This window comes from Lycorma delicatula, chromosome 13, assembly GCF_047948215.1.
Source record: "Lycorma delicatula isolate Av1 chromosome 13, ASM4794821v1, whole genome shotgun sequence".
Taxonomy (NCBI): domain Eukaryota; kingdom Metazoa; phylum Arthropoda; class Insecta; order Hemiptera; family Fulgoridae; genus Lycorma; species Lycorma delicatula.
The window spans coordinates 5867991-5888284 of record NC_134467.1 but is presented as its reverse complement, the minus strand read 5'-3'; the positions used below and the strand labels follow the sequence as shown (position 1 = coordinate 5888284).

Below are 20294 nucleotides of genomic sequence, written 5' to 3'. Positions count from 1 at the left end.
TTTAATGTGCTGCATGTATATAACTTAATCTATTATTAAATGGCCTCAGAATAGTAACCTTTCCCTGCCTAATTTAATTGAGAATGTAGAATCAGGTTAGATAATGTAAAAGGCCTGATGTGAACTTGTAAAAAGATATTACTGTTAAGCGATAGATAAAACTTCTTATTTGAGAAGTAATAATGGTTATCTTTTCTTTATTATAATGTATAAAATTTTAATTTAAGTTGGATTTACATAAAGAAAACTTGTATGTACATGTCTGTGTATGTTTTTTTTTATATTTCAGGTCTATTACGTACATGTATTTTCAGGATGTGTAATTAATAAGTGTAGTGGTGAGTGTACACACATATGATTAAGTTGCATATTATTTTTTAGTTACACTTAAAGTTACTGCTTAAGTACTAACTTAAGCAGTTATTTGCATAGTTTTTAGATATGGTACATATTAATTGAATATTTGTAATTATTTCAGCTGTTTATGCTCATGAGATGTTTCTAAAACTTTCAAGTTATTTTGGAAATTTACATTTGATGATTTATTTTTAATGAAATATTTTATAACATTTTCAATTTTTTCTGTTTATTTTTAAATTTATTCATTTATAAAAAAAATCTTCCCTTCACATGGTCTTATGGATCTAATCGCAATAAATAGTACTTGTTCCAAGTTAAAATATTTCCTTCGTCATTTAAAGTAGAGATTACCTTGTTCAAGTTGAGACCTCTGTTAATATTAAACAGTAAAAATATATTTTTTATTTTAAGACTAGTAAAAGGTTTTGAGAGTATAATGTTTACACGTGCCTGCTTCTTAAGTTCTTTTATTCTAATAATATGTATTGTAGTATTACTAAAAGTGATTTGTAATTTTTAAAAATAGAAAAGTTAAGACAAAAGATTACATGATCGTATATTATAATAATATTACTATTACGATAATTAAAGTATTACTAGTAAAGTATGTAATGTTCAGATATATTTGAACAATAAGAAGTTTAACTAATTGCTAAGTAAAATAATTAAATACTTTATTTACTTATGTAGTTAAAGTTCTGAATGACTTCCAACATGAAATGTTTATAATAATTAATTAGCAGCGATGCTAACAACTTGTCTATTTCATGGATTAAGTTATAACTAATTAGTGATGTTGCAGGATGCACATCCAAATTCAGTTTGTATCCAGTTTAAAGTATCATTACTTTTCTATATTCATGTTACCAGTGTTCTTGAACTGGTCACAATTTAATTAATTGATTTACATAACAAATGTCAACCTGAAAATTGGTGGCTACCAAGGTGATCACTGTTTTATTGTAACTAAAAAATACGTTGCTGAATAATCTTAAATTTAAAAATATATAATTGTAGTTACATGAGCTAAGTAATTTATATTTCTTTAATATTAATATAGTATAAGGATTCATTTATTTAGTTCATATTATGTGAAATAATTACTATTGATTATAGTCATATGGCATATAGTTAGAGTAGATCTATCTATTGCACAGATACTGGAAATGATTCACACCATCGCTTTTGGTGATGGAAATAATATATTGCTTTCAATCTTAATGTAAATTAGTAATAAATTAAAGATTTGCAGGCTGGAAATTGTTTTATTTATAAAGCAATGTTAAAAAAAGGGTTAAATCTTTATTATTGTAATATTCTAGAATTACATTTATCATATAGTAGTAAGTAATGTGAAGATAACGAGCTTTCTCATTCATATCAACCATTCCTACCCTATCCGGCTTCAAATTGAGAAAAAGCTTTTTCAGATCTTCACAGTTTCAGAAACCTCCATGCCTGCGTCTGAATAGAGGCAGTATTGACCTCAGGATGTTCCCTAGAAACAAATTAGGAATTTCCTGTTCTTCAGAAAATAAATGATTTAATGTATGTAATTCTGCAGTATTTGCAATTCAATACTCCCAAGTAAGATGTTGTCAGGGAATACGAGTTATTTTACACTTGGTGACCTTCATGTAACAAACCACTGCATTATCCTCAACTGAATACACTGTGGATACTGAAAGATTCATATTTCCTTATGTATTAATAAAGCAAGAGTACTTTAACACTTAGTGCTGGGGGTATCAAAATGTGCCTGTTTGTAGAATGGTAGCCATTTTTGCTTATATTTGTAACTTCGTAAATTTAGAACTAAAAATAATATAAAATTTGTACTTAAAACAACATATAAAACCTCAACTCTTCTAGTTTCAAATGATATATAATATATACTTCTACCATTTATGAATAAAAAGATATAGCAGATTTTTGAAAGCCTGTTTTTAAATAAAAAATTTTTTTACATTCGGTTCACACTTAAACTATCACCAACACTAATATTTATTAAAATTACAGTAGGCCTACACCAAAATAGTTTTACTTTTTAAAAAATTTAATTTTTAGGTAATTTTTTTTTAATGAAAAGTTTTAAAACAAGGATCTTTACATAAAGCGATTTTGCATTCACAACATTGAAATGATTTATCCTTTCTTGTCACTTTCCCATTTTCATTCAATCTTCATCACTTTGTAAATAAAAAAAAAACATCGACTGCATCATTATACGAATTGTTAGATGCCATTATAACTGTATAAAACGCGAACGTAAACAAACACGTAATTTCAACGATTGTAACTGCACGATACCAAATCGATTTTATAATAATCGATATTACCAAAAGCGCACTCCTTGCCTTATTTAGGTACTAAAATGTATACGAAAGTAGTGGACTTGAATAAATCCAATCTTTTTTTTTTTTTAAATCTTTTGACGTGGCTTGCTAGCAATAACAAGATGGCTGCATGTTGTGTGGAAACTTGTCTTTCTAAAATGATTTTAAATTCAGTCAGATTGAATGCTAATTGACTTACTTATGAATAAAGTATTATTTTAATAAAGCTGTAGTTTTACTATAACATTTAACGTATATTAAAGTGTTACGGGCCGTATACTCGTCCGTTTGACTGTGATGAGATTCGGCGTCCAGGTTCATCGCTCGGCTCTACCCTGCGTATTTGTTTTTACATTAGACTGTTGTTATTGTGGGTGAGTACGTTACGTTAATTGTACATAATTGTTTTAATTAGTTATTAAATAAGTGATTTTATTGCATCATTAAAAAGAATTGTAAAGAACAAATATGGCTGATGCAATACATTCGTAGTTTTGATCTGCTTGGACAGTGATATTTTTATAGATATATTTTTTTTAAATTTTATTATTTTTCCTGGATTGTAATATGACTTGAGTTTTAAATTATTATTTTTTCGATTATTTAATTGTAATTAATGTAGTGAGATGGACCGATGGACCAAACGTAAATTTATTTTCTAGCCTAACACTATAAATTTAGTGCGAAGTGTGTATTGAGTAAAAGTTTTATTTATTTTATTCGGTTAATTATAAACTTCGTGTACATTAAGTGTTTGGTGTTTCTGCCGGTGTATTGAGAATTTTTCGTTTCGCTTTCGCGTTCTTTTCGTCTCAGTATTATTAGTTGTCAAGTTCGTGTATTCATTATTTATTTTGTTAAGCCCTGTTAGAAATTTATAAATCATTACTTAAAGCATAATACATTTATAAACCAATAACTTGTAAAGAATTTATAATTTTTTTACATTTTTATCTTTTGCAACTTTAATGTCATTTACATGATTTTATGGTGAAATGATTTTACCTTACCAGAGTAAAAAAAAATATTATATTTTAATTAAATTCATTCTTATTTTGTTGACATTGTGCTACAGTACCTGTACGTAATGTTTTGTAGCAGTATGAATTTATTTCTGTTATTTTTAATCCTTGAAAATTCCATTGAAAATTATTTTAATAGTACATGCTAGTTTCTTCTACAAATTTTACCTATTCCTGAATTTGTGTTGACCATTGTCCCCTTCAACTTTAACATGTTAATTTTTACATATATGATAATGAAGAGGTAGGTTGTTTAGAAGTATACAGACAATTATTTATATCTACGTAGAATATAAAATTTAATTTTTTCATGCTGTGTATATGTGTGCTTACTCGATCATTGTCAAAAATATAGTATAGATATAAATTTTAAGATATCTTAAAATCTTTTTTCTCTCTTTTTTAAATATAAGTTTATGTATATTTTATTGTATTTAAATTATATATTTATTTATGTTTTCTATTTTACTTTATGCTGTAAACTCAAAATTAGTTATTAGTCAGATAGGAGTACACCTCGGACATTTTTGTTGCCACTATATTTTTTTTAATAAAAAGGATTCTATTAGTTGAACATGAGTTACGGTTCACTTACCGACTTAAAAATTATTTGCTTGACTTTTTTGTGGTGTGGTTGGTATAAATTTAATTGTTACTATTTATCTTCTTGATTTAAGTTAACGTTACATTAGATTTTCTATTTTGTATGTATATATCAGGTGAACTTCTAATGTCATTACAATTAGAATCACTTTTACAGTTTGTCTGATGCCACGCCTTTTATGAATGTAATAACTTATAAAATTGTAAGCATTTTCCATAATAATTAACCGTTTGTCCAAACTAGAAAGTGCTGACTTTTGGAGTTCTCTACGAGTTGAAGAAAGATAGTTTCATAAAACGATTGTAATTATTGCTTTTTCTTAATGTATATGATTGTTTTGACTACTGATGGTATTAAATTGCATAACTAAAATTATTTAAATTCAAGAAATTTTTGTTGTAAAATATGGTAATTCTGAGCAATTGATCAACTTCAGTTTTTTTCACGTTAACATAGAAGATGTTTAGGATCTAAATGTCTGAAAGCATGTTTGGATAGCGGGTGACCCGTAAGTTCACACCATGTTAGTACTCTAGTCGATTAGTAATCAGTTTTTGGAGTTATTGAGATTTGTTCAGTTTACTGATTTGTTCTGTGTTGGGAGATTAGGTTTAAGGTTAGGAATAAACCGTAAACTAACCTTAATGGTCATTAGAGTCGAATCGAACTGTGATTCTGGTGTTGAAGATGACTGATTGTGTTTTTTGTAAGGTGACATCCATCATTCAAATGACTTATAGCATAGAAAATGTATTATAGTCTCTTTATAGTGACCATATTTCCATTTAAAAATAAATTCAGCCAAGCGTTATATGAATCCATTTAAGTATTGTCATACCTTGGTAATTTATCTCCAACCTCTCTTCAAAAAAGTGTAACCTTAACTCAACCTCATGACAGAATGGATTAGCATCTGAGCATGTATCGATGATTCACAGAACCGGTTGCTGATCGGTTAGACTACTGTGATAACACGCTGCTGACTTTAAAATTGCACAAGTCACCTGCTGACCAAACCTGCTTTCCAACATTTAGATTTTTTTCTCCTGATACTAAGCATATTTCCTATGATATATTAAAGTATGAAAAGAATTAAATTGATCTAGTAATTGCGCAAAATTACTTAAAATAAACTTTCCATTCTAAATTCTAATGCACGTTGAATCATTAAAACTATAAATTTTCATTTTATAATAGTAGATGATTTTTAAAACAAAAGTATGTTTATAAAGTTTCTGCATTCAAAATAGAATAAATCAAAATATGTGTGTGTTTCTTGAAAATAAAAATAAATATCGCGTTATAAGATAGATTAAAAATTTGTAAATAATAAATTACAGACTTTGCGTATAAAAATTCATAATTTCTCACTAGAAAATTTCTGTTTATCGAATCAGCATTTCATGATTATTTTATCTGCATTTAAGATAAAACAGATCTTCTGATTGTAAATGCTTTAGGATCTGTTTAGTGTGAGCAAAAAAGACCATTTATATCTTGGGAAAAATTTCTATTTCATTGAATATACTACTGTAATTTTACTAATATTATAACAAAGTAGCCGAATATTTCCAAATCATATGCTGTGTCTGAATATTTTGAAGTTATTCGGTTTGTTAAATTTATGTTTTCTATTTGTTGTAATTTAAACAGAATTAAATAAATTTTAATTATATGTTCATTTGGTTTTGTTGTTCAGTCAGAAACGATCTTCCCTGTTGTTCACAACCCTTCTCCCCCCAAAAAAGGCAATACATATATGCATTAGTTTATGATTACAGCTAAGACATATTTTCAGTTCTGTTAATTGACCACCACTGTTTTATAACTTACAACAAATATTAGTCTGCCATTAATTAGTATGCAACTGCACATTTACTCGCCACACACCTTTCTACACCTCCATCTCTCATGGTCGTCACTTACATCCGACACCGTATATTTGTAGTGATTTTTCTTTAGGTCAAATGTTAACATTTTGCATAAAAACAATACAACTATTTTTCGTCTTTATTAGCTCACGATTACTCCACGACTTATTATTTAAAACGATTAACTCCACTCTCTGATCGAACTAGTACAGTATTATTCATTTACAACAATGCACTTTGAAATAGAAAGGACCAGCCAGAACACGCTTAACTATTAAATTCTGCCGGTGTATGTGTATTATAAAAAATAGTAGGGAACAGCTAACAGAACCTGTCCCTTATTTTTTACGGTTTGTAATATATATTATTTAAAAAACAGTACATGTTACACCTTTTTGGGTCGAATGAATCGAGTCTTTTGACGGGATATTACACTTAATAACAAGTAAATATGAACTCCGTTAAATGACGTGATCCGCATTTCTCCGTAGTTACGACGTTCCGTCAAATGACGGGAACAGCACTCTAAGTGTTAAACTACAATGATTTGTGATTTTTAGACATGATGGTGAGGAATAATTGCATTATTTAATAAATAGGGGGTCTTAATTATAAAATGGCCGCCACATATTTGTTTCTAGAAGTAACAGTTATTACCGATAATTAATATCAATCAACTAATTAAAATACTATTACTAATAATAATAATAGTATCAGTGTTAATTAAGTATTTAAACATTTCACATATATAAACATACAAATATTTAACTTGATCGGTAAGTAAAGTATTTAATTATTATGTTTAATTAAATTCCCTGTTATAAAAACATATTCAAACGTTACATTAAATTTTACAAAATAGCCAATTTGGTAACTACCCCTAATAATTACCTCTTAAGTAAGGGATGAATAAAATACCGAATTTACCGTCAACAGTTATTAATAAAAAGAAGGATTAACACAGTTTAATTTCATTTCATTAGATTATAATATAAAATTATTTATCTACGAAAACAAATATCTTTTTAGAAACACCTTAAATAAATAATTATATAATACAATTTAATGGAAAGTTGTGTTTACATATCGGTCTTACGTAAAAGTTATAAAAATTCCTCAAATAAATTTTTTTTAAATATTAGGCATAGAGAATTTAGATTGTCAAAATGTCTCTGCTACAAAACGGTCTAATTTTTACTTCCTTGTACGAAGTAAAGGAAGTATTGTAATCGCGAAAAGTGTCTGTTTTCAGATTTCAACGGAAATATCCATTTTCATCATCCCCGATTTCATTTTGACTAGTTTCGGCGTGACTTCTGTACGTCTCGTATAACTCAAAAACGATTAGCCGTAGGATGTTGAAATTTTTGGGTTTAGAACAGTTGTAACATCTAATTGCGGACCTCTCGTTTTGATTGCAATCAAGCGGACCAAAAATGTACAAAACAGCCCGAAATCCAATTTTTATTTGGATTTTTGAGGTTTCTTAATTGCAGTAATAAGTCCTCATCGAGAGCTTGTCAACGATATATCATAAGCGGTATTTATTTTCATCGGTTTCATAGTTATAGCTCAATAAAATTTTAATTAATGAAATATTTGGATCTTACAAAGGGAAGGCACATCGGTTCAAATCTGATTTCATATACATATTTTTTTATTTATTTAAATATATTGATTTATTAATAATTATTAATCTCAGATTGTAATAATAGTTTTAAAATAAATAATGATTCAATAATAACAAAAAACTATATATGAAAAATATATATATGAAAAAAATCGGAAGTTATTAATGAAGTAAGATTTTATGTAATTTTCATTTAAAAAAAATATGTATATGTAATATAATAGGCGTACAAAGAAGTCATGTGGTGTCCACATTAGATATTTCCTGTATGACACAAGTACATCAGGGAGGCTTCATGGAGAAAATCTGAAGTTTTTAATCGAAAGAGTACCATAACTTAGAGAAATACAAAAAACTATTTTAAAGTTAAAAAAAAATTTAATTAAATCTTTGAACGGGTGGGGGGTGGATTTTTTCTTTACCTTCTGTTCACTAAGGATCACGTTTCCAAAATTTTGATCTCTTTTGCTTTCCAAAATGTCACATTTCTTCGGTCCATCTATTCAGGTTTATACCTTCTTTTTCTTTTTCACTAGAAACGTAGATTTTCAAATCAATTTTCTAAATTTATCTCTGTCTTTATACAGATCATTATAATGTTTATTATTTTTAAATCTGTTTATTTTTCTTTAAACCGGGCTCTGTTTATGTAGAGATTAAATAGGGTTTAGTCAAGCACCGATTCCGGTGGCGTCTCGTACTTGAAATTACTGGGGGTGCTGCTCCAGAAAAACCTTTTCTGGACCTTTTCAAGGCCGTGGTCAAATTTTTATGGAAATTAAAAGAACCGACAAAAATGAATCGAATAGAATAGCTGGAAGCAGGATATTAATCTAATTCTACACTTTATCGGTTTTTTAAGCACAGCACATTCTGCTTTAAAAATCGTATTCGGTTTAACCGAATTATTAATAAAATGTCAATACGGATAATATTTTTTAGTATTATTAGATAATAACTTAATAAAATGTCGGTTTAAAAACACTGCAGTCTAACGGTACTTAATTTAAATTTCTATTACATAGAAACAAATACGTAATTATTTTTTACTAATTACCTTCTCTTTTGCCCTTCCAGCGTATTTTTGGACGGTTGTGGCGATCAAAGAGTTCTTGCTTTACACAATCTTCTGATCGCTACTGAAAAACAACTAAACCGCTTTCGTATTCCTTCTACCGACTAAACTAGAAAAGGGAACGAACGTGGAACGTTCCACACACACGCGGAGTAAAAACAAAACTACCTTCTACCGACACGCAAGGGTCAGAACTGCGGGAGCGACAGTGCTTTCTCTCCCTCAAAGCATCGTTCAGCGTTCTTTACGCGCATGCGTAGAATAGCCAAACAGTACGCCGCTGTAACTGTGAAGCTCACAGTTTCATATAAAGATTTTTGTATGTTTTCATACACGCGCAGTTGTTTACTTGAATTCTATAAGCTAACCGAATAAGATATACATGAAAAATTGATGATTTTTGACATCGAAGTAACTTAACTAGGAAGATTTCCTTCAATTTTAACGCGATTCAATATAATTGTGTCAAGAATGCTTAACTTTTGAAAAGATTTAAATAAAACCTCTTTCTGCAATTCTAAATTATTTTATCAGAGCAAAGGTATTTAACTTTTCGCTGAAAAATAATAAAATAACAAACTGTAGTAAATCGTAAAGATACCGTAATAGATTTAGACAGATCTTAGAACTAATAATATGATTCGACACCCCCCTCAATTTATTTTGTATATAATCGCATAATTGAGGGTATAAATTAAAATAAAGGACTGTATAAATTTTATAATTGAATTTATTCATACGTATAAGAAATTTTACACCGCAATAGATTCATTAAATAAAAAGTCGAACTTTAAATTCACTTCTTTGATTTTTCTCCTGTTCTTTCTATTTTTATTAAAACATTCCTTTCTTGATTGTAATTAGCTTAAATTGTATGACACCCTACCATGTAATGCATAGAAAATTGAAATACAGCATCTATTTTAATGACAATTGAACACCTACCGCAAAAAAGTTGACAACACAGTTGTAGGATTTTCCTGTCACGCGGATTTTCTCTGATGCACGGCTTACGCACACAACTTAATTTGAAATATTTATCATTTTATTTAAATATAATATTTTTGTTTATTTAATTCGATGATTCTAACTAGAGTGCGCGCGCATACAGTGTATTATTCGCGCGTGTTAGGCGGTACTAGCGGTTACTTTAGATAATTTTTATACTTTAAACATAATTCATTTATTTAATTCTACCGCTCTCTCTCTCTCTCTATATATATATATATATATATATATATATACTACTGCTGCATCAGAACATTTTGTAAGTAATATTGTTTCCTTAATTCATCATGTTCAAATTTTATTTTATCACTAGGATCCCTCATCCGCGCTACATGCATAATTTGGCATATGAAAATATTACTACCAAATCGAATGTCGAATTTATGCCAATTACGAGAATGGCTTACCCTGATGATGTAAATTCTTAGTTCGGGAACTAAAAATATACAGAATGTTACTCTGTACAGCCGCAAATTTCTAAACTGTCGTCATTTCCTATAATTTTATTATCAAATTAATTTATTTTTACGTATATTATGGCGCTAATACAAACTGATATTTTATAGACGACGAATTAAATTTAGTAAATCAAATAATTACTGTTTGAAGTCGATATTAACATAGACATTAAATCTTGGTAAAGGAAGTTATAGATTTTTATCTATAAGGTTTTTATTTAATGATTTACATAGCAGTGAAATTGATGAGATTTAAACTGCGGTTAAGTTTCCCGGTGTCATAAGAAAGTTACAGGTAAAATTTCGTAATGACTGATTCATTCGTTTTTGCGGTTATCGGAAACAAACGAAACGCACGGCGTCAATATATGTATAGATTGAGGTTAATTATATTTTTTTTTTTTTTTGCTGTTAACGTATATTTTTCAACAGTAAAGGATTTAAATTTTTTGCCGTTATTTAAAATATTTCCTTGATATTTTACTACAAAGTATGTGATTATTTTTTCCTAATGTGTCAGAAAATAAAATCTATTTATGGATTATATTTAACTACACTTCTGTAAATGATTCTGATAGCGGTTTATTTATTATATATATATTTTTTTTATAATTTTTATCTTCAAATTATATTTTATAAACATTACGTTTAATTTAAATATATTAGAATTAACATTCATTATTAATTATTTTATCCGATCCTTTTATTTTTAATTTTAAGATCGATTGACGAATTAGTTAAATGTATTTTATTTGAAAAATATATTCACGTCGGTATAAATTGAATGTAAAATATTCCAATGGAATATAAAAATTCATATTTCAATGATATGCACAGGTTAGTTCATTTTTTACCAGCGACTGAAATATCAAACATACAGCTCTCTACAATTTTAATATATTTATAATTAGAACATACGTACAGAGTGTTGCAGGACGTATTCGCCGAACTCCAGAAACTGATTCAGGACACCAAAAGATGCAAAAACGTTCAAACCGACTTAAGTCCTGCTTTGCTTTGTTTTCCTTCTGGACGCAATTTTGTGGTTTTCAACAAAAAAAATCCCTTCTCAGGAACGGGTTAACCTACAATAATTAAATTTGGAAAATTTAATTTTTTATTCTACATAATAAAAAATTTTGAAAACATCAACTTCAAAGATTTCAAAATGGAGCCATCTTAATTTTTAATTCTTCCATATCTTTGTAATTAATTGTTTGATAAAATTTTTACTTATTACAAAATTTATTAAGCATTTTATGCTGAACAAAATGGCACTTCACTTGTCATGGAAAAGATACCACCGTATTACAATTTGTCGGTAAGAGAATTTATTGGCCAGCGGGTCGGAAGACGTCGTATAGCTGATCATGTGACGATACATAAAAGTACATTCGCGTGCGCGGTTTTATATTTTTTTAATTTTAATTTAAAGCAGAAATTTAAAAAAATCGAATATTGTAATTAACAATAAAAATGTAATGTCGCCGCGACCGTTTCACAGAAAGCGTACTTCCTTGCTACATAATACACCAAAGGTTTTGGGTTCGATTCCAGAAGATATTTGAAGAATTTTCCACAACTAGACTGTAACTTCTTCAATAGCTAATCAAAGAAAAATAACTGAACTACAAATTATTATAGATTATAAAAACGATTAACGAGTGATACATAAGGATGTAATGTGTGCGCGCTCACACACACACAGTGAGAGAGAGATTTTTTTTTTATTAATACGATCAAAAAGTAATGTGTGAAGTTTATTCTATATCCACCACCGACAATTGTTTAGCCAGGTTTCATACATTAAAAAAAATTAACAGGTCTTGAATTCAATTCTTGTCTTACAACGATCTTTTCAATAATTACAATCGAAATAATGGCCACAAAGGATTTAAAAAAATAAATGCATCGGTGATGAAAACGTTTGCAATGTTAATTTTATATTTTTGGTTCGTTATAATTTTATAAAATACTGCAGTAATATATGGGATGCATTTAAGTTGTAATGTGTAACCTTGAACGGTTGTATGTTGTCGAAGTGTCGAAGGGGGGACCTCCCTTCCTCATACAACGAACTAGGTTGCTAGGAAACCGATCGGTTTCCTAGCAACCAGAGTTGCCAGACTTACAAATACACCAACCAGAGTTGCCAGACTTACAAATATACATTACCAGATAGACAGCGGTCAAAGACTTTGTTATTATGTCTTCCGCGCTACTAAAACAAATATTCAATTAACGCGTCAAAATGCATCTATTAACAAACTTGAATCGACAGCATATCAACGTTCAATTATTATTTTTTTTTTTTTTAGCATGTTAAAAATACAAAGACTGACTGGGATTCGACACCTTTATTTTAAAACGGATTATTTTTATAAACACAAGGGTCAACATTGTATTAATCTTTCATATTATACGTATTTTAAAGTTTATGTAATTTAACATTACATATTGTGTAGGGGGCTTGATGATGATCGTAAAATAATAATAATAATGAAAATTATTTTATATTGAAACGGTTTTTTATACTTTTTTGCATTTGAGAAACACAAAACATTTGCTTAGATTTAATACATAATTTACTACGCAAATAAGAATCATAATGTTAGTATATCATTTTTTTCATAATTCACATATACTTCACACTCACACATTTACACTCCCAATAAAAGTTATGAATTATTATAAAGCTAATCGTCGATTTTTCTTTCTCGCCATGATATCTAAAATTTCATCAGGATTAACAGTAATATCTCTACATGTAATCTATTATATCTCTAAAAGAAGCACAAAGACCGACATCATATTCATATCAATAATATTGCAATTCCTTTTGTATGCGTTTGTAATACAAACATCTCTTGTTTTGTGTTTGTTTTTTCTGTATCTGAATATGACTGGAAATGTCATTACTAGAAAAGAGAAAGCGAACGAATCGTCGGTAAAGTTGAATTTCATTTTATTTATTATATATAAACTATTTTATCATCGTGTTTTCCATTTGCTTAAGATTTGAAATTTTTTTTCAAAATTCAATTTGATTATAAACACGAATTTTCCTCAGTAACGATGGATTTATAATTAAAAACTTGCGCTTTACAAGTTCAAGAACGTTCACGATCGTAATTCTTCAACTTGCAGAAATCTGATGATTGCAATTTACATGTCCTCGGAACAGGTTTTGCACGCGTGCTCGAGATAGAAGGGGTGTTACATCTTGTACAATAGTTAGTTGTCATTCGTTTCTTTTGGTAACGGCACATTTCACAGAAGGTTCTCTATTTTTCTTGTCTTCCGGTCGGTGTCTGTGCTTCATTGTTTCCTAGGATCCCTCCAATAATTGTTTTCGATGACCGAGGTAAAGTAACAACTTGCAGAAGAGTTTCCGGCCAGGGTATAATTAGATCTTTCATGAAATTTGTCCTTGTCATTTATTTTTGCGGTATTAAAATTTACAATGCGTGAAAAATGCCAGATTTTTTTTGTGGGATTTGAACCCAAAACCTTCCCGATGAGTTAAAAAGAGCAATACTTACGCATCGTTTATTTTATAATTGAACATTTTTAATCATTTTAATTTTTCGATATCAAATAAATTTTTTATAAAGTAGGAAAATATACGGCTCTATAGTTTTAATTACTTTTATTATTTTGATTTTGTACGTGAAACGATTTAAATAATTCGATTAAGCTATCTCTCTACAAGAGTGAATGATTGTTTTAGCACTTTCCGACAAGACACGGCGCAGTACCGACATCGACAAGAATATTTTCACGTTACAAGTTTTAACTTAGTTGTTGTCTACCAGTTTCAGTGATTTTTTTTTGTTTTACTACCCGACATTATTTTTTATTATAGTTTATTTCTATTATCGTCATTAAACTTATCCCACAAGCAGGGCTTACTATAAGTTCGATTAATGTTACTACATCGTATTTAAAATTAGCCATATTTTAGAGAAAAATTGGAGACGCAACCGGTACAAAACAACGAACTGAGACGACACAGTACCGACGCCGACATGTCGGTCATTGTGAAAGGTATTCCTGAGTTTAAGTTAATTCTTACGACCGCCGACAAAGTGTCGGTAAGTGTGAAAACAGCCATTGCCTGTAAAAAGATTCTTTAATTTTATACTACAAATTCATTACAAAATTTGTTGATAAGCAATGGCTCCCAAATTTTGCCGAATTGCGGCGCCCTTTTTCAGTTAAAACTTTTCCACGGCGCCATACCCTAAGTAAAATAATGACTACTCGTGAGTAAGAGATAAAAATAAATTAAACTCGTGTATCTTCATTACTTAACATTTTCTTTTTTCTTTATTAACGTTAAATTAATAATTATAAATGTCTTGGTTCAATTAATTATGAAGCTTTTACAATATTTCGAAGGGCGCCGCGGCGTCAGGTTTGGGAATCGCTGGTCGATAAGGTTTCTAACAAAAAGGTTTCGGTTACCGTCAATACGAAATTGGAAAATTATTCTCGATTAATTTTTCCTCATCGAGAAACAATTATTTCCATTTAAAAAGTTTTACTAGCGGTTTTAGCATTAGTTGCCGTTACATTCAACGCGTATAAAAGAAATTTCTTCTACTAAAATAACAGTTTGTTCAAAATATTGTCATATGCTTTATTGTTTCAACCGTGTTTACATTTACGTCTGCTATTTTGTCCCGATTTGGTTGAAAACAGCTCGGTCAGTTATGTATTATTTTTAAAATACTTTTTAAAAAAACATTTCTATAAATAGGCCAAAAATGTCAAATCTTGGCTTCGTAATAGTTATATCTCTATCTGTAGCGATATCATTTCTGTTTCTAATCTTCTTTTTATTTAGTCTGAAACAAATAAATCAGACGTTGAAATGGATTTTATTAGAATTCCTTTTTTTTCAGTAAAAGAAGACTGATCGGTGAATCATAAACGTAAGACCGCATGATATAAGCTCGGTTATAGTTTGCTTTAAATGCGTTAAAGTAGCTTGTTCCCCTCCTTTCTTATATTTTAAATGGAAGAGTACTCGGATGAAATATCAAAACATTAATATAGTATTGAGGTATATTATTTGAACAGCAGGTATTTTCTTAGCGGTTTCCACATCGTTGAGGTAACGAAATAATAATTTTTAAAAAAATCATGAGTATCCTCAGAGCAGAGAATGAAATAGCAATCGATCGCGTTGCAAATAAGTTTTTAATTTATATATCGCATCGACTATGTTTATATAATAATATTAACAAACAAACGAAACAAAATACACACCTGGGCTGTTTCTAAATTGGCCTCTAACTGTTGAAAATGTTTTGCAGATTATTTCGACTAAGCGGTACGGTCAGGAATGTCTCTAATCCTGTTGCACGACTGTCTGCCATCATCCGTTCTGTAGGGTGCCGGCAAAGCATCGTGTAAAGGCTGAAACTTCCGTTACGAATATTGTACGATTAGTATTTTCTCCGGCAGAAGGAAGAACAGAGATCTGTCAGTGACTTTTTTTGGTCGATTTCATAAGAAAGCTATCTATTGTAATGATACCGTGGTTCGACTTTCGGAAAATTTCGACATATCTTCGCGTTTCACATCCTCCAGACTCCAAAACCACCCGGTTAAAAATGTTGCGCGCGCGCACACGCACACACACTTCACTTTCTTGTTGACACGATAATTTCCGTAATTTTGCGCCAATCGCTTTCAAATTTATACGTAAAATGTAACCACCCAAACTCTCGGTCGAGTTTGTTAACGGGCAAAATCGGACCGTGGGACTGGAATTGGGGGCGCTTTTTTGAAAAAATACTATACCTTTCTTATTAAGTAAAATATCGAATTCGTTTAAAGTTTCTACTATTCTTCGGGTAAGGACCTAGAACACCTAAGTAAAGTCTTTTGATATCACCGACCGTTGGCCCAGGGGGTGGAAAAAATGGGGTTTCGAAGACAAAAAAAATCGTACCTCCTTTAATAGGCACAGTGTCGAATAGGTTTAAAGCGGTAATTAGTTGTATAAACGTACCTAAAACTTTTGTCTTAAACAATTTTTGATATGACCTACCCTTACGGCAAGGGATGATCAAAATATTGCTGGAACTGTAACAAGATGGAGCTTGCCGTACGCTAAACATGTGAAACTTTTTTCACATGTACCTACTTAGCACCGGTGAAATCTACTACCGCCTTCCGACGTCTCGAAAGGAATTTTTTGTCATGAAATGTAGACGTTATTGTGCACTGAATTGTCACGATAAGTTTGGTAGTTACCGAACAATAAACACAAATAAATAACATTTATGTAAAAAATTTAAATATAAGGAAATAAACTCGTAAAATAAGAGCGTTACATGACGAAATTGACAAGTAAAATTCAAAAAATTACAATTAAATAATGAATAAACGTTATAATTAATTATTTTTTGGCATTTAGGGGTAACGTGATAGATGCTTTCAGCTGTCAAAGAATTTATTTAACATATTAAAACATTTCTATTTTATTACAGATTTTTATTTTCTTTTAAAAGTATACGCGATTTCAAATTTTTAATTTCGGTTTATATTTTTGATTATTCATTTCGATGATAATTCATGAAAAACAGTCGCGTGTCTTTCAAATATTACTCGCTACGCTCTTAAAAGTTACAGATAACTTCGATCAAGCTTTTTTTGAATGTTTAGGATGAGAAACAACTTGAAGAGGTAACCGCATTCGTATGATTTGACATGTGATTTTTTTTTCAGGGAAATCTTCATGTTTTCTTCAAATCCGATCATCCTGAATTACCCCTCACAGGCGATTGAAAACTTATTTATTCAATTTCAAAAATCGGATAAAAGCTTTAGGAAAAAAATTTGTAATTCTGAAGTAAATACCATCGTGAATGCATAAGAGTGAAAGCATGATGTTTTGAACATATTCATTAAGGTATGTTAAACATATAATAATAAAAATAAATTTTTTGTTAACTTTTTCTTTTTAAATACTATTAGTAACTGGGTAAACTCGAGTTTTAGCCCGATCGATGAACTGGAACTTTTACAAAAAAAATTTTATCGGTAAATTTTCATCTTCAATTTGTGAGAAAACTGTTTGTCGTTGAATTAAGAGAGAATTCTTAATAATTTTTTGTTAATTTTGTAAAGGTATTCCCTTAAGATTACGATGAACTGTAATCTTGTACTCCATGTTGCGCTTTAAAAGTAGGTCTGATATTACAGAGTGACAAATGCGCAAAGTCGTAAAGTTTCATCGATAAGATAAATCGACGAGTAAGGTTATCTATCTAATTTGAAATATTAAAAAAAATTGTACCGTTTAAAAATTGATTATCGGTATCTCTCTCTTTTTCCTGTTTAACCTCCGGTAACTACCGTTTAGATAATTCTTCAGAGGATGATATGTACGAGTGTAAATGAAGTGTAGTCTTGCACATTCTCAGTTTGACCGTTCCTGAGATGTGTGGTTAATTGAAACCCGACCGCCAAAGAACACCGGTATCCACGATCTAGTATTCAAATCCGTGTAAAAATAACTGGCTTTACTAGGACTTGAACGCTGTAACTCTCGACTTTCCAAATCAGCTGATTTGGGAAGACGCGTTAACCGCTAGACCGACCCGATGGGTTGATTATCGGTATCTAATATTTCGTATCGCGTTGTTTTAGTCTCGTTTATACTGAGAATCTTTACTTCCTTATTCGAAGTAATAAGGAACCGCGAGAAATTTCTGTTTTCAGATTTCAACGGAACAATCCATTCTGATCATCCCTGAATCCATTTTTACTAGTTTTGGTGCGATGTCTGTACGTACATACGTCCGTATATATCTCGTATAACTTAAAAGTCATTAGCCGTAGAATGTTGAAATTTTGGATTTAGGGCTGTTATAGTATCTTTGGCACCTCTGCTTTTGATTGCAATCGACTAAATCAAAAAAGCCCAAAATCTAAAAAAAAAAAATAGGATTTTGGACTTTTTCTTAACTGCAGTAACAACCCCTCGTCGAGAGCTTTTCAACAATATATCATAACCGGTACTATTTTCGGTTGGTTCCAGTTACAGCCAAATACAATTTTAATTAATATAATATTTGGATCTTACAAGAAGGCACATCGGTTCGAATCCGTCATTACGTATATTTTATTTTCATTTTTTAAATTTAAATATATTGATTTATTATTCCTCCTCTATGAATCATGAGACCTTGCCGTCGGTGAGGGGGCTCAAGAAAATGTGGCTCTCTGCATTTTCATATAGCAATGATGGAGGCGCCTTCCTCGGTAAAATATTCCGGAGGTAAACTAGTCCCCGACCGGGTGGGGACTACAAAGGAATGGGTCACCAGAAAATTAAAAAATAACATTCTACGAGTCGGAGCGTGGAATGTTAGAAGTTTAAAAAAGGTTGGTAGGTTAGAAAATTTAAAAAGAGAAATGGATAGGATAAATGTAGATGTAGGCAGGCCACGTTTGGAATATGTAAAACAAATTGTTAGGGATGTTGGATGTAGAGAGTATACTGAAATGAAACGACTAGCACTAGATAGGGAATCTTGGAGAGCTGCATCAAACCAGTCAAATGACTGAAGACAAAAAAAAAGGAAAAAAAAGATTTATTATTATTTCAATAATATGTTTGTATTCATATAATATGTTTACAATCAGAGGTTAAAAAATATTAATAAATCAATATATTTAAATTAATGAAATAAAAATACGTGTGTGAAGTCGGATTCGAACCGATGTGTGCACGGTTACGGACTCGACACGTTGTCATTTGCACCACTTATCTACTTGAGCGACGCGAAACAAATGTGTTTTATTAATAGTTTCGTTTATTTTTCTAAAATATTTAATTCTTTTGTTTTGTAGTTTTGTTTCGTTTAATACCTAATAAAATCCGTCACATTTTTAAATATATATATATATTTTTTTAATAAACTTCGAAATTCTTTTGTTTCTGTGCAGATTATTCATAGTTTTACTCGGAATCAAATTCTCTACAAATTTTGTTTAAAACCTTAATGCGTTTTTATCACCGATTTAACAACGTTATTTTACACCAAACGTAAAATAGTGTTTTTTTCAACTCCGATCTTTTGTTTATTACCCCAGATTTCTCAAATACTAACTAAAAAATACAGTTATAAGACCTTTTTTCTTTTTCCTGTTTAGCCTCCAGTAACTACCGTTTAGATAATACTTCACAGGATGAATGAGGATGATATGAATGAGTGTAAATGAAGTGTAGTCTTGTACATTCTCAGTTCGACCGTTCCTGAGATGTGTGGTTAATTGAAACCCAACCACCAAAGAACACCGGTATCCACGATCTAGCATTCAAATCCTTGTAAAAATAACCGAATTTACTAGGACTTGAACGCTGGAACTCTAAGCTTTCCAAATCAGCTGATTTGGGAAGACGTGTTCACCACTAGACCAACCCGGTGGGTACAGTTATAAGACCTACCTCTTTTCAGTTTTTCAGGTCAGATTTCATATAAAACCGCAAAAGTTCCCCCTTAATTTGGATCCCAGTATTATAGTATAGCTTAATTTGATGGAAGGCACATAAATAAGGGTGAAACCTTTCGCCAGCCGACGTTTGTTAACGAAGCCGTTTCCGAACCTATAGTTGTACAAATTTTCTTCTTTATTTTCATCGGTATTTCACGTCCTAAATGTTTGTTATATACTTCGGAAACACTCTGTATTAAAGAGGTAACTGATATGCGGAACGCTAGAACTATATCGAATGCTTTTCTTTTAATACAATATTCTGGAAATATATTTTTCTTAATTTGAAACCAGCAAGCCGAGTCTTTTGTCTATTTTGTGCCTGTAGCGTCGGAACAAATCCTGAAAGTTTGTGATATTTTTCGTGAATATCTCTTCTGTACATTCCTGTCTTGTAACTTCTCTAACGTTTAT

General features: G+C 30.3%; 1 protein-coding gene and 1 long non-coding RNA gene across 6 annotated transcripts in view; one reads left to right on the top strand and one right to left on the bottom strand.

Moving 5' to 3' along the window:
* Nucleotides 1-9067, bottom strand: part of LOC142333574 (uncharacterized) — a 29770-nt gene extending 20703 nt beyond the window's left edge. The window contains exon 1 of the long non-coding RNA XR_012758635.1: nucleotides 8881-9067. This is a non-coding gene — a long non-coding RNA (uncharacterized LOC142333574). The remainder of the gene's footprint in view (nucleotides 1-8880) is intronic.
* Nucleotides 317-20294, top strand: part of LOC142333566 (uncharacterized) — a 156058-nt gene continuing 136080 nt past the window's right edge. For 2 of the 5 annotated variants that reach the window (XM_075380863.1, XM_075380867.1), the window contains exon 1: nucleotides 2827-3070. The gene's annotated coding sequence lies outside the window, so the exon portion shown is untranslated. Of the gene's footprint in view, nucleotides 339-2824; nucleotides 3071-17105; nucleotides 17290-20294 lie in introns of those variants that run through there. The other 3 variants (XM_075380864.1, XM_075380866.1, XM_075380869.1) reach the window with 3 other exon arrangements.